This window comes from Myotis daubentonii, chromosome 13, assembly GCF_963259705.1.
Source record: "Myotis daubentonii chromosome 13, mMyoDau2.1, whole genome shotgun sequence".
Classification (NCBI taxonomy): domain Eukaryota; kingdom Metazoa; phylum Chordata; class Mammalia; order Chiroptera; family Vespertilionidae; genus Myotis; species Myotis daubentonii.
In genome coordinates, this window is record NC_081852.1 from 53,423,608 (window position 1) to 53,437,890 (window position 14,283).

At 46.9% G+C, this 14,283-nt stretch overlaps 1 protein-coding gene across 1 annotated transcript in view; it reads right to left on the reverse strand.

Annotated features, from left to right (window-relative positions):
• Positions 1-10,726, reverse strand: part of GPAM (glycerol-3-phosphate acyltransferase, mitochondrial) — a 60,168-nt gene extending 49,442 nt beyond the window's left edge. The window contains exon 1 of the mRNA XM_059661378.1: positions 10,529-10,726. The gene's annotated coding sequence lies outside the window, so the exon portion shown is untranslated. The remainder of the gene's footprint in view (positions 1-10,528) is intronic.
• Between the last annotated feature and the right edge of the window lie 3,557 nt (positions 10,727-14,283).

Genomic DNA, 14,283 nt, shown 5'->3' on the forward strand with positions numbered 1-14,283 from the left:
TAATGATGTTTACTTTGAATTTATATTAGTTCACACAAACACTCCATCCATGCTTTTGTTCCAGCCCTCCGGTCCAGTTTAAGAACCCATTGTGGCCTTCGAGTCAAAAAGTTTGCCTACCCCTGCCCTAGGGTGATGTCTGATGCCTTGGCCTGTCTTCAGCAAAAATCCTGATAGGTCACATTTGCCAGAATCCCCTCTCCCCTAATGTTATCTCTTAGTAATTTTCCCTCCACTGATCTCCACACCCTGCTCCTTGACTATCTATTCCCACTTGTTCATGCTATATTTTGGACTTGAGCCCAATCTCTCTCCCCGACTGTAAAAATCCCACGGCAGTAGTCCCTACCCTATCATGATGGGTTTGATCCTCTTTTCTTGGGTTCTCAAGGGGAAAGACCATGTGTTGGATGTCCACAGCAACTCCTGCACCATCTCCCCTAGGAAAACATCTTCATTTGGTAGCTTGACATAATGAGAGACATTGTGGAGCTAGGGCACATGGAATAAAGTCTGTGCCTTACCATCTTTAACAAGTATTGGTGAATATATTTGTCTCGAACACAGCAAAGCAGCCCCAGCAACGAACCAACATCTAGAGATGCAAGGTCTGTCCCACCCCTGCCATCAGCCAGTGGTGATGTCCTGGGCTCCCCTTCCCCTGGCTTCCCCTTTCTGAGCCTTTTATCTTATCAGTAATAGAATGAGTCGGTCTCACACTTTTTCATCCACCCAAACATCCATCATTTTTCATCTTTTGGGGGGACTGTTTAATATCTGTTATATTTATTATGGTTCATAGTTCCTGTTTAAGATGATTCATGTAATTAATAAGACTAGATTTCTATTGAGCAGTTAGTATTTACCAAGATTGTGCCATATGCTTTCCATGTGTCCTAGTACTTAATGCTCACAGGCTCCCTACGAGGAGGGATCCTGTGATTGCCAACTTATAAATATGTCAGCTTAGGTTCAGGAAGGTGACATATTTTCCAAGGTCAGAGAGTAAGTGGTAGAGCTCTCTTTCCTCTCTCTCTCTCTCTCCCCCCCCCCCCCCCCCACACACACACATTTTCTTTTTAAGAACTACACTATCTTCATATGCTCTGTAGCCCTTGGTCAATGTCTGACCCAAGAGGAAAATGCAAACCCAAACTCCCTGGCCCTGAACTCCATGGTGCCTCTCATCATGCCAGGCTACCAAATAGAGATGTTTTCCTAGAGGAGATGGTGCACGAGTTGCCATGGACATCCAACGCATGGTCTTTCCCTTGAGAACCCAAGAAAGAGGACCAAACCCATGATGAAATCAGTGCCCCAGGAGGAGCAGTGCCGATGACTCGCATAGTAGGAGCTCCTTCAACTTTGATTCCTCCTTATTGTCATTTTGTGCACAAGCAAACATGAAACAATGGCAAAGCTCTGGTCACTAGAGAATCTGTTTCTTTGCTAGGGAGGAGGAGTCCCTTCAAGGGTGGACCACGTCAACAATCTGGTGATACAAGGGATCGGGGGCTCTCCTTAAAATAAACCAAGAAGACATGTCAGTGCTGGCCTGATCCGAGAGGGGTTTGGAGACACATGGTGGGATAAGAGTAGATCCCTAGAGATAGCAGAGCAAGGCTGATAAAGTTAAGGTTTTACACAGATCTGGTTCCTTTGGGGCTGGAGGAGAGAAAAGGGAAATGAGTTTAATTATTGGATGTCTACTATGACATAGGTGTGCTTTTATAGATCCGAGCATTAGGTCCTGACAGCAATAGGTAATGTTGAGATTTTACAGATGATGCTAGTGAGAATCTAAAAGGGATCCTCTCTCTTCCTCTCTCTCTCTCTCTCTCTCTCTCTCTCTGCCTCTCTCTCTCTCTTTTTACTCTACTTCAATGCTTGTGTAGACACCAGTCTAGCTCTAATTCATATTTCCATGATGTAAATGGCATTTTCTCAATTGAATATTTGTAAAAAAAAAATATTTAGACTGCTAAACCTAATTCATCCTATTTGATTGAGTAGGTGCTCAGTAAAATCAAATGAATTAAAAACTAATAATGTCATTTCTGAAAGTGGGGTCGATATCATCTGACCCAATAGTTCTCACCTGGGGGGTGATTTTGCTCCACAGGGTGATATTTGGAAATGTGTGGGCATATTTTCAGTTATCACAAAAGAAGGGAGGGGTACTGATGGCATCTAGTGGCTAGAAGGCCAGGATGCTGCTACACACCCTACAATGCACAGGACAGCTACGCCACCCAGAAATGATTTGCCCCATAACCTCAGCAGTGCTAAGGTTGAGGATTTCTGATATAATCCAACCTGCCTTACAGATGTGGCAGGTAACCATGACACAGAGAGATAAAGAGACTTGCCCAGGCCCATACAACTGGGTGATGGTGAAACTGTGGGATGAGAAATATCCCCTGAAACCTTCTACAATGTTCTTGCCAGACCTCAAGCAGGCTGCCTGCTACAAGAGAGATGGGTTCAATGGGAATGCTGTGCTGGCATAACAGCCCAGGCAAGCCAAACACAATTAGGTAAATTCAAGTGGGTTGAGCCTGTTGCTCCTGAGTCTTGGTCATCCTCTCCATAAGCAGCCGGTGGGGGGGGGGGGGGTCCCAGAAAATGAAGAGACCAAGCTTTGGAACTGAGTGTTCACCTAGAGGCCTTTGCTGCTCACCAGCTCCACTGAACTCCTTCCTTCCGTTAAGGTTGCAAACCAATGATCCCAATGATCAAGTCGAAGAAAATAATTTTCTTTTAATAATTAAATAGGCAAGTTAAAAATATTGATGATTGTAGGGTCATAGGAAGTCAAGAAAGAAATGGCTAGCAACTGACTCTTTCCAAAACAGATAAGGCATTTGCCTGATCCTTGTCATCAGTGGCAACCTTTGACTGCCTATGAGCCAAGAGATGTGTTGCATCCCAGGGAAGCGATGGGCAGAAGAAGGAGAGGATGACCCTTGACCTGAAGAAGCACTCAGTTCAAACATGAGAGTTTCCTCTGCAATTGCCACCACAGAGCAAAGCCAACACTGCAAAATGGATAAAACAGAACCCCGTACAGCTAAATAGCTAAGCCTGGTGCAACTCACTTATTTTAAACAACTTTCAACACAGAAACACTCCACTGTAGCCCAAGAATTTGAACTTTCCCAGATGTATTACTGGGACTTATCCTGCCTGACGGGCATGTTTTTCTCTCTATTAAGCCTCCTGGGGGACTTCCAGTGCCCTGGGCCATATCTAAAATGTCAGGATAACCAGATGCAATATGGGACTTCATTGAATTATAGCGGATCATTTGACCCCCAAATCCCTTAACCTAAGCAGGTGGATGGAGGGCCCCTAAAAGGCTACCCTAAGCCAGGGCCTGGCATCTTTTCCTGCAGTCTCTATGCTACATCTAAGAGGAAGCTGGAGATCTGGGTTAACACAACTCTGAAGATTGACTTTTATCTTGAAATTTCAATGAAAAATTAAACATCCTGATAACACCAAGTACCACTAATGGCTTTTATTTCCACTGCAACTGCTTTCTGAGATGGATAAGTCCCCTTTAGCTTTTCATGAGTTTGGCCCAGAAATCGGATACTCAAGGCATTAAACATACAGGAGCCCGGGACGCCAAGAAAACAGTAGTGTCTATTTAAGGATTTGGCTGCCGCAGACAGCTGAGTGTCTTGGGGAAGTGAGTGGAATTTGAATGTATCAGCTCTGCCACTCTGCTACAGGCCGGGAAATCAGACACTCAGAGAGACACCAGGGGCTCCCGCTTGGGTTTGGACATGGGTGTTAATCTTGGTGACAAGCAGCTTGTTGGGCAATGCTTCCCATACTTGGAGCTATCACAGTGCAGTAAACTAAGGGATGCTAACTTTTAAATTCTTCCCAGCCATCATATTAAAATTAAACTAAACATCAATTGGCCATCTAAAAACACCATCATTTAATAAAAGAAAGAATGCTTTAACATTTCAAGAAGTGGGAAGGACAGGCTCTCAGAACAAAGGGAAGTTCTTCAAATTGAATACAGATAGCCATAATAAAGACTTTACTGCTTTGACTCAGTGGATAGAGCATCAGCCTGTGGACTGAAGGGTCCTGCATTCGATTCCGGTCAAGGGCACATTCCTTGGTCGCAGGCTCAATCCCCAGCCTGGGGACTCGTACAGGAGGCAACCAGTCGATGTGTGTCTCTCACATTGGTGTTTCTCTCTCTGTGTCTCTTCTCTTCCCTTCCACTCTCTCTAAAAATCAATGGAAAAAATATCCTTGGGTGAGGATTGGCAAAAACCAAAAAAAGACTTTACTACTTTGTCCCTAGTTCTTACATCCCCTTAGACTGGAAAGACCATCATAGACCAGCAGCCACCTGCAGTCTAGAAGGTGGGTACTGTGAGTAGCCAGTGGAGTCTCCTGGGAAAGAATTAGGCTTGAGACCCAGAAGGTATTCCAGGATGAGGGGGTGGAACTGGGGGGGATAGAGAGGGGGACAGGGGTTACCCTGAGAATAAGCCTCTTTGCTCTATGGTGGCACTTTCCACACTGCAATGCTACACTAAGCAACTTGTTTACTTACCTATCGCTGCCACTGGGTTTTGAGTTCCTTGAGAGTAATGCCTTGTTGCCCTGGAGTTCATTAGATGTGGGGCAGGGACGGCGGTGCAATAAGCAGCCATTCGTGGGAGTTGATGGAAAAGCACCAGGGACACACAGTGCTGCTTCACGAACCCATAAAAGCTGAATAAAGGGCCCATTTTCTGTTACCTAATCCTGCGCACCAGTTCTGGCTGGGGTAGTGGGGGAGGACCCACCTCCATCCTACCAGGCAGACTCACCCTGATCACCATCCCACAAGATAATTAAAATGTGCCCCAAGGAGAGTGTGAGGGAGGTCCAGACTGCTGCTGCCCCAGGGGAGAGCCAGGAGACTGCTGAGCAGAGGCTCGGCTCCTCTCCCGGGGTTCCGGGGGCTGTCTGGGCAGGAGCAGGGCTGGGGTGGGGAGCAGCCAGGCTCCTGGCTGCCTGCTGATTGATCCCCTTGATTTCTCATTGCCAACTCCGAAAAGAGCTCTCCGTCCCAAGGTTTTCAATTTTCCCAGGCCCTTGTTCCTCAGTCACTTTTTGGAATGGACTCAAAGAAAACATCATCCTCACTGTTAGCAGCCGTCTTGGGGTGAAATTCCACAGCAACCACCCCTTCCCTGCAGAGAAAGTCCTCCCTGCAGGGAAATGGATGTTGCTTTCTTTCAAGACTCATTTTGGGTGGTTTTTTTAGCCAACCTGGTTTCTGGCAGGATGTTGAAGCTAAACTTCCCACCAGCCCCAGAGCACTGGGTGGAGGCCAAGGGCAAAGCTCACTGAGCAAGTGCACTGAGGCAGGGGGAGGACGGGCAGGGAGAGGGCGCCTGCCCCCACACGCTGCTTGAGAGCCCAGAAGTGGTGATGGAGTGTTTTCATTAGCGCTGGCTCAGCATGCAACTGGGAGCCCCGTAAATATCTCTGAAATGCTGCTCAGCCAGCTCCATGGTGGTGGGGTTGGCAAGGGAGCTGAATGGTGAGCGTGGGCTTCCCATTGCAAATATCCTGTCATTTTCCCTCTTATGACCTGTTGGGGGGATTTGCCTTGGGTACAACTTGCTATTTAAAGTCTCTTTGGAAATGCTTTTGGTCTAATGCATTATTTATTGCATGGAATCTCCTTTCCTTTCTCAGTCAATCCTCTCTGGTTCTCCCACCAAATAGAGGTTTTCAAATCTTAAGTTTATGTGAAAACAGTCGTGTGCCTTGCAGTATCAATCTTACTGCCTGTCTCCCCCCCATGATGCTCCCTTCAAAAATCACTGGCTAAAACACTGACGCCCCTGAGAGGGTCTACTGAGCACTGTGGCCAACAAGCAATAGGTGGGGATTGGCTAAAAGACATCGAAGGCCAGAGGGAGCCCCAGGTAGGGAAAAGAAGATGGAGAGATGAAGACATAGGTCAAGGGGACAGGGTCTCCCCCAGGGGTAGGAGGGAGAGAATTGAAGATGCTGGTATCACTATTCTTTCAGGAGCCTGAGGCTGACCATTGCCTCCTCATTCTCTTCATGCTTAGCCTTCTCATCACCTCCCAGGGCTTCTGGCTTTGTCTGGGAAAAATGCTAACCAGCTCTTCACAAGATCTGACACCAAAGCTCTGGCCAGGAGCTCACAAAAGACACTGTGTGTGACGCAAAGGGAACAGGGTGCTCCTGGTGAGAGGCCCAGTGGGTGGGGGAGGGGGCAGCCTTGAGCAGCCAAGGAAGACAATGGGCTCATCCCCAAATCCTCCGCTTCCTGTTCCCTCGCAGCCTGCCTATGCTTTTTTAAAAAAAATATATTTTATTGATATTTTACAGAGAGGGAGGGAGAAGGATAGAGAGTTAGAAACATTGATGAGAGAGAAACATTGATCAGCTGCCTCCTGCACATGCCCCACTGGGTATGTGTCCGCAACCAAGGTACGTGCTCACAACCAAGTTACATGTCCTTGACCAGAATCGAACCTGGGACCCTTGCATCTACAGGCCGACGCTCTATCCACTGAGCAAAACTGGTTAGGGCAGCCTGCCTCTTCTTGAATTTCATTACCAGAGAATACTTCCCCAAGAGGGTTAATCATCCTAGACATGGATGAACTTGGGAGAGAAGGACACGGAGAACTTGTTTGCTGTCCCCAGTCCCTGGCTTAGGGATTTTCATGTTAGAGGTGATGCCAGGGTTATGAGGATACTGGGATCCAGCTGAAGAGCAGGAGGGAGGTGCTGGGAGAAAGGGATTCTGGGAAACAGAATTGGCCAGTTCTTCCTTTTGCCCTCTTTGAGTTTGGACCCAGCTTCTTTCCATCGGTGGAGACAACTGGGGGAGAGCACTGGACAGGGAGCCAGGAGGCCTTGTTCAATCTGGCTCTGTTGTGGTGTGAATCGAGAGAATCATAAGCACCAGAGATGAGCAACTCAATTCTGGGAATCATTCAGTCCACCCCCCTCACTTTATGCCCACTGACTCTGAGTCCCAGGGAGCTGCAGGTACTGAGCCCCTACTGTCTTCTGGTCCCGGTGGCATATTAGATGCTCACAAGCTGTTGGTTCACCAAAGAGGTTTTTCTTCACTAGCTCCCCACTCCGTCTCAATTAGGTCCTTTGTTCTTTTTCACATCACAGATGGGAACGACCTATTAATTCTTATGATTTTTTTAATGCCTGTCAACCCCCACCCCCATTCTACAAGGGCAGGGAGCTTTCTCTCATTCCCCAGTGCTTCACACACATTAGGCGCAGAATCTCTTAAACTCAGAATCTCTAATTTCAAAGTAGCCCCATGAGAGAAGTATCATGCCCATTTTACAGATGAGAAAAGTGGGGCTTAGACAATTTAAATAACAAGTGGAAAAAGCAAAGTTCAGCGGTGGATCTGAATGCCCTTTCCCCCATGCTGTACTTCAAACAAAGATGATCAGACTTGGGAGATTCCCTTAAACTGGGCGTTTTGGATTAGGCTTTTTCAGCTGTGGTGCTGTAGCATCAGATGCCCCAAGATCACTCCCTGAGAGAGGAAGAGAGGGGGAGTGTCATTCTAGGACTGAGAGAAGCTCAGACCTGGGTCCCCAAGCAGTTTCCTGGTCTTGCCGAGCCAGGTGCTAGTTAGGATCCAGGCAGGGAAGATGAGAATCTGAGGACCACATAGCAGTAAGGGGTTCCCCATTTGGCAACTGGGGAAGCAAACAGAGAAACAGAAATATCTGCCTGGTGGGAATAGTAGAGGGGACCAATCACCAGGTGAGTTGAAAGCTAAGGGTCTAGTATTTGGGAAGGGCAGGCTCTGAGCCCAGACACGTTGGAAATTGAATTTCAGCTCAAGCACTTAACATCTTGGGCGCATTAGTTATATTCTCTTAGCTTTAGTTCTTCTAAAACATAGGATGATGCTAACCTCACTACCTCACAAGGAGGATAAATGAGATATACCAGGGAAAGCCCTCAGCACAGGGCCTGATCCACGTTGAGCCTCCAACCAATGTGGTCTCCTCAAGTACTTCCTTCAAGGTTGAACCGAATTCCTGACTTGGAGACCCTTTCCGGCTATAGGTGGGAGCCCAGGTGTGGTTAAGCAGCTACAAAGGTAGGTGAGAGGACAACAGGGAAAGCAGATCCTGATGGAGAGAACAGAACTGCAAACCTCCCAGGTCATCTGTGCCCACTTACTACCATATCCCCCAAATCTTGCTCACAACCTGTCCCGTGGTTCCTGAGCAGTAGGCTCAGCTGAGTGAATGGGTCCAACAGAACAGGTGGGAGAGCCGCCATGGTCTCCCCAAGAGGCTGATGTCATTCATTTGTTTACCATGGACTCCTTCCGCACCAGTGAGGCCCCACAGCACAGCACTGAAAGCTTGGGCTCTGAAGTCCACCATTTACTGTTGCCTCTTAGCTTAATTTCCTTAGCTGTTAAGTGGGTTGATAGTCACCTCACAGGCTTTGTGTGAGGGTTGAGATAATAAGTGTAAAGCACTCAGACCATGCCAGGCAGGTAGAAGAGGCTCTACCAGTGTTAGCTATGATTCCCAGTAGGTCTGCTGGGAGTCAGACACTGCTGGGTTCTAGGGGGCCTGGCCGGGAGCAGGTCCCTGCCTTCACAGACCTGCCAGTCTCATGGGGGGGGGGGGGGTGATGGATCAAGAAACAAGCCATCTTAAGACAATATTATTAGTGGCCCAATAAGGTGAATTCCAGGGGACTTTAACCTAGTACCAGACAAAGTAACTTTACTCAGAGACCTGACTAATCTGTTGACTTGGCCAGACCAGGGGCCAGGGCAGGGTAGAACATGCTCCAAGCAAAAAGGTTAATGTGAAACAAGGTCGGCCACGGTGGGTGGAAGAAAGAGTGTCCACAGGGCAGGACAGAGATGGAGAATGATGAGAAAGCAGGCCAGAGAGACAAGCAGGACCCAGACCATCCAGTCAATGGAAAAGGAGGGAAGTACTCCCAAAAGCAGCATCAGGTCCAAGAGGTATAATTCCCTGCACGGGGCTTGTCTTCCACCTCTTGACATGTCCCTTAAAGTTATGAGGGGAAGCAATATTCACTTTAATGAACTCAGACTAATTACTCGGGAAATCCAATGGGGCCTCAGCAGAGAAAACTCCCTAGGGAACCACAACATAGTCAGCAGGAAGAAGATCCTCCATCCCATGCGGAAGCTGTGGGCAAGGCCTCGGTAGCATCCCACCCAGCTAGTGAAGCAGGTACCAGTGGACACAAGTACTGGAGGATTAAGGCATCATGGATATAAACACAGGGAATTAAAACAACCACCAAGACAAGAGAAAGGAAATACAGTTGGCATGGTTATTTCTTCACCTAAAATGCATAGGGAGAAATCCATTTTAGGAATATATATATATATATATATATATATATATATATATATATATATATATGCCTAAGCGACCAGCTGTCCATAAGCTATGATGCACACTGACCACCAGGGGGCAGACACTCAACGCAGGTGCTGCCGAGAGACAGCAACTTTGCAGAGTGCACTCTAGCACTCCAGGACCCCTAGGGGGATGTCGGACTGCTGGTTTCGGCCTGATCCCCACAGGCCAGGCTGAGGGACCCCACCAGTGCACGAATCCCCATGGGTGCACCAGGCTTCTAGTTTACCATAAAAGCATTCTTTTCCATTTAATGTCAAAACAAAACTATTTTCCTTGTTTTTATATCATACCCTTCCTTCCTCGGCCACCTCCAGCCAAACCTAACAACCAAAGAAGACAAATATGTCATCCTTTCATCTTTTACCTTCATTCCGGGTGGTCAGATTCCTGCTGGCCCTACAGGGCCTCAGCTTTCATCTGTGGTAAGGAAGTCCTTTGACATATAGCACCCCAACTGAAACTCGGACAAAACCACTGAGTCGGGAGTATGATGGGGTTGAGGACAGAAAGAGAACAGACAATGTACACCAAACACAGATCCCAAAGTGGGAAACAAATGGTGCCCAGCCCCACTCTTTTCTTCTCTGCAGCCAGCATCACAAGGCTTGTGCCACCAAGCAGAGCCTTTGAAAGCCATGTCCCGTTTGCAAATCAGGCTCGATGATGTTTCAAGCTAAAGCAATTGGATTTCTCATAAAGGCTCCAAAACCCTCTGAAGACTTTGGGGTTCTGAGCCCGAGGGAAGGATGACAAGGAGGCCAAGAGAACAGCCATCAGGGAGCGAAAGCACGCAGATGTGAATGTTGCTCCATGATCCAAGCTCATGCCTCTTTCCAGCTGCAAATAACTCATGTCTTGGCTTAGTCTTTCCAAAGAATTCCAAGATTTTGAGTTCTCTTTTCTTCCACTTCCTTCCTCCACATTCTCTGCCTCTCCTGCTTTTCACTTTGCTGCCCCAGCCTCCCCCACCATGCTACCTCCATTTCTAATGTCAGGACATCCTAAGAAACTATGCCCGCACCCCCCCCCCCCACACACACACACACAAATTTTAGTACCTGTATCCTTGCCTCTGTGGTGTCTGAGGAATTATTTCCAACCAGTTGCTTAGCAGAGCTGATGGAAACTCTGGAGAAGACAGCCCCAGCCTGCGTGGGAGTGAATCAAAGGCCCCGCTGGGTGCCTGTTTGTATGGCCAGAGGCTGAAGGACTTTGGGTGCTCGGCAGTAACCTCAGAAAAATTCCCTAGGCAGCAGCAAACTCTCCAGCAGAGTTTTGAAACACCCCAGCAGGAGGAAGCCTCTTTAATCAAATAATAACCAGCCAGAGATAAGGCCTCCAAGGCCGAGCTCTGCCAGCCAATCACTTGCTTCCTTCCGACTGCTAGGACAAACAGACCCGGGCTTCTGGAGTGAGTTTCAGGGCTTGTTACAATTTAATGATGCTACGGGTGCTGTCTTCTTGGCTGTGCCTGGTGGGGATTGTCTATCAAAAGAGAGAAGCTCTGAGCTCAGGAATCTCATTCTCAGTGGAGGTGCCTGGCCCAGGGGCACCCAGCTCCTAGCCTGGAGGCTTCTGCATTGCCCAGAGTTCTGGCTGCTGCCTGGAAGCCAGGCCTGAGTGTGGCTGAGCAGGGCTGGGTCACCAGGGGGTGAGCACATTGGACACCTGAGGTGCAGCTCATTGACTGTAACCCTGAAGAGGTTGTGGAGGGTGTAGTGACTTGCTCTCACATGTTGAAGATGCTTAACACACATTTCCTATGGGTCCTTAATTGGCAGTGACTTTGAACTTCTCTGCATTCTTCATCCTGTCCAGCCGCCCTCCCCTTCTAATGCTGTCAGAAGTATCACAAAAAGGGTGGATGTTGGGGGCTATACAAGTCAATAATAATGGCCCTACGTTTCTAGTCCTGTGACTTAGAACATGCCACTTAGCCCCTTCCTCCCAAGTTGCTACAAGGATTAAAAGGACTCTGGCAGGTCCCTGTGAGGTTCTTACAGGCCCTGAGGAGATGTAAACAAATGCTTACATGGTCTGGATGTGTTAGAGGTCAAGATTTAAAGGAACTTAATGGAGAACCTTTTCATTATGTGAATAAGAGCCATCAACAGAATCAACTTTAGGACATTTCATCACCCCCAAAAAGAAAACGGTTCTCATTAGCAGTCATTCCCCGTTCCCCGCCATCCCCCACCTCTGCCAACTCAAGGCAAACACCAATCTGCTTTGTGTCTCCTGTGGCTTTGCCTGTTCTGGGCAGGTCATGCAAATGGAATCATGTGCTATGTGGCCTTCGTGACTTGCTTCTTTCACTTAGCACACTGTCTTCAAGGTTCACTTTATTCCTTTTTATTGCTGAATAATCTTCCATTGTATGAATATACCACAATTCGTTTATCCATCCATCCATCTATCCATTGATGGAATTTTGGATCATTTCCATTTTTATTTTTGTTATAAATAAAGCTACTATGACCATCTGTGTACAAATGTCCACTCCCTTTTATATGCAAATTCATGGCCCCAGCACAGGAAAACAAGAAGGAAACAAAGCAGGTGAGAGAACTAGCCTTTGAAGGGCTCCCCTCCAGCCAGGAGTTAGAATATCACAGCAGTTAGCAAGTATGGGGTTTTCAGGTTTTCACGGTGCATGAAGCCCTGTCAAAAATTCCCTCTCATGTAATCCTCCCACCACCCTAGGCCTAAGGGAGGTATTCCTTTAATGGCCATTTTAAAGATGAGATCATAAGGAATAAGAAAGTTTGAATAACTTGACAAACGTCACTCAGCCAAGAATTGAAGCCAGAATTAAGTCCTATGTTCTTACCACTGCAGCTCTTCAATTCAAAAAAAGGTTTTTATTCTTATCTTACATACTCAGCCTTAGTTTCTAAGACCCATAGTTCAAGGAGAGAAAAGAAGAAAGAAGTAAAAAAAAAAAAAAAAAAAAAAGAGCTTATTATAATTTATGGAGAAAATGGCAATGAGGGCAACAAATAGTTGTTATTGTCTGTATTCTTAAAAATTGTATGTAAGGCTCAGAAGGATTAAATATCTCATCTAAAGGCACAGAATTTATTGGAGATGTAATGTACAGCCTGGAGAATATAGTCAATAATATTGTAAAAACTATGCATGGTGCTAGGTAACAAAAATATCAGGGAAAATGCTTTGTAAAGTATATGATTGTCTAACCACTATACTGCACACCTGAAACAAATACAAAATAATATTGAATGTAAACTGTAACTGAAAAATAAGTTTTTTAAAAAAGATAAAGACACAGAGCTAGTAAAGCAGCCATTGATGATTCAAAGTCAGATACATGATTCCCAAATGCTGGCTAGATCGGGGTGCTTTCTTCCTAGCATCTAGCTGAGAGCAGTTAGAGGTCTTGGCTGTTTAGCCGGGAGGAAGGGTAACTGCAGGGGGCACTGCGGTCAGAGTAGGTCTAGATGAAGAAAACCCCATGCACAGCAGGGGGTGTGGAGGGGAACAGGGAACATAAGAGACTGCAGATGCAGAGAAAGGAAGGCGACAAAGAGAAGAGCAGGAAAGAAAACAGAAGATGGGGAGAGTTCTGTTGAAAGGCTGGCCAGCTTCCCAGATTGTCCCATGGCCAGGAATGTTTCATCCAAATCCTTGAGGTCCTTTGATCAACAATATGACCAGTTGTTTGATAAATGATAGAAACAGATGTTCTGGATGGAATGATGGGGAAAACATCAGCCAGGGGAGTGAGTGTGGTGACAGAGCCTTAGCTTCTCATCACCCATCCACCAACCAAAGAGCTCAGCCCTGGTGGAGTAGCACCTGAGAGGGTTCTCCAGAAGCAGGAGTGGGCAAAGCTCTCCGTGGGGAGAGATGGGGCCAAGCCGGCCAGGTAAGCACAGGTGATGGGCATGGCCACAGCTCACCTCTGAGGTGGAGATTCCGGTATAAAGTGTTCCTCACCTGAGAGTAGGTATCACAGACTAGACAGCAGGGACATGGGAACTAGCCAGGCATCTCATGGCTCCTGGATCTTGACTCATGGTTTCCTTGGGCCGGTTACAGAATTCAGTCCACACCACTGCCAGAAAAAGTCAGTTAGGAAAGCTCTCTAAGAGTAGGAAGCAGTCCCAAGCTAGTTCCAGGCCCCTCGGGTCTCTGAGGTGTCTATAAGGTCCACCTCTGGAAAATGAAAAGTTGTCTTTAGGTCTGCTCTCGCTTCAGAGCTCCCGGAGTATTGGGCACCAGGGTGGTGCAAAGCAAGACAAGCGCCTATCAGTAGGTTCAACAGGGTGAAAAGAAAAACTATCTAGTGGCGCTTGCCCTGGGCCAAGTCCTGGGTAGATGCTGTCCCTGTCACATTTTCTCACAAAAACTCGACAGGGTGGGGATATTTATACCCATTTCAGAGAATGAAAGAGTAGAGCGGAGAGAGGTTAATTAACTTGCTTGAGCTCACACTGTTAATAATAAAACTTATTCTTCAGTTACAGTTTACATTCAATATTATTTTGTATTTGTTTCAGGTGTGCAGCATAGTGTGAGCTCATATTACCAGGGACTTCAGCCTAAGGCCACCTGACTCCAAAACTCATGATCTTTATTATTTCATGCTACTACTCATAAGAGAGTCTTAGATTCTTTTTAAAATATATATTTTTATTGATTTTAGAAAGGGAGAGAGATAGAAACATCAGTGATGAGAGAGAATCATTGATCGGCTGCCTCCTGCACATCCCCCACTGGGGATCAAGCCTGCAACCCAGGCATGTGCCCTGACCAGGGAATCGAACTGGGACCTTCTGGTTCATAGGTTGAT